Genomic DNA, 1,564 nt, shown 5'->3' with positions numbered 1-1,564 from the left:
TCCTAGATCACACCCGACCCTTATGTAATATTCTAGATTATAGGTTTGGCTTGAAGACAGGATGGCTTTCGCATATCGATATAACTATCATCTTGAATAATTGATTTGGTCAACAAGGAGTCTTTATAAAGTATTATTTGCCACACCTGGGAATATATTTCATGTTCTTTTGTTCAAAATTTCCATTATATAATAGGGGTTCCCAAATACCCCAGGTTCTATCCAATGTTATTCAAACGACGTGCTAGCACAAGGGTTTTAAACGAAATAATTAATTCGTGTTGAAAATTTTTCTTAAGGGGCTCCGTAAAATAATAACTATAATTATCATTTATTTATCTTTATATGATCATGTACTTGATCACAGCAACATGCCCATCTAATAATACACATGTACTTATATATATAGTTTAACAATATGTAAATCAATATCATATAGGTTTTTTTATTCATTTTATTTTGAGTCGTGTGTATTTATGTTTGTTCCCAATTCTGACCCATGTATATAAAGAATTTATTATTATTATTCTTACTTTACTTCATTGAAAATCGGCATGCTACTGGATATAATTATTTGATTTCAGTATGTAATATATCTTTAAATCCTATATGCTACGTTTTGGCCATAATTGACAATCAAGTAGGCTTACTAGTAAGCTAATGTTATAGAGGGGCAGATAACATACATAACATTTTAGAGGAATCTTGCAAATGATGATACAAACAACAAACTTGGCTAATACTAATCATATCTGCCCAAATGGCCAATAGAAAATTGAAAATAGCTGCCAATTTAGCTTCCAAAGTTAAAGGGACATGTCGCTTTTTTGTAAAATGTTTTCATGATCAAAAGCGTTGTAAATTATACCTGAAAGTTATTTCTAAAATATGCTATTTATCTCTATGAATCTTCTTAATGAAACTGAATTTCTTCTAAAAGGGTTAATTAAGCAGTTTGGCCTAGTTTTGGTGTTTGGCTTTTTAATGGGTCGCTATATTTAGTTGAAACCTTTAGAATACATAGGAGAGATATTTCTCTACAATTAGGCGTTAATTTTACTCAAGTCTGTCCAGTAGTTTTCTAACAGCTTGCAAAAAGCATAACGAACTCAAAAACCTTACGTAATGTTTTAAAATATTTTTGGCGTTTTAAAATTAGCGGCTGGATTTTTGTAGTTAAAACTTTCAGATACGTTACAGGGTACATTTCTCTAGATTTTGGTGTATAGTTTTCACAAATTTGAACCAAAAAATGTTTTGACCTACAAAAAAAATTGGAATATCCCTTTAACATTTTGCTTATAATTATAAGTATTTGTAATTGCCAGATTTACATGATCTATGTGTGAAATTTTATCATTTTCTTGAAAACAAATCCTTAACCATTGTGGACTATTATTTGTATGATCTAAAAATCGAGATAATGCCAAAAGCGTAACTTTAGCATGTTCCTTTGTAGGCTTGATGTAGTTTTGGTGTAAAAGTGGAGGTGATATAGATATACAAAGGTTTATCATATAGGTTATAACAAATGCAAAGTGTTCTGCTGATAATTTCAAAATAA

Source organism: Lottia gigantea (genome assembly GCF_000327385.1).
Source record: "Lottia gigantea unplaced genomic scaffold LOTGIsca_21, whole genome shotgun sequence".
Taxonomy (NCBI): Eukaryota; Metazoa; Mollusca; class Gastropoda; family Lottiidae; genus Lottia; species Lottia gigantea.
Note: the sequence above shows the minus strand (reverse complement) of the source record.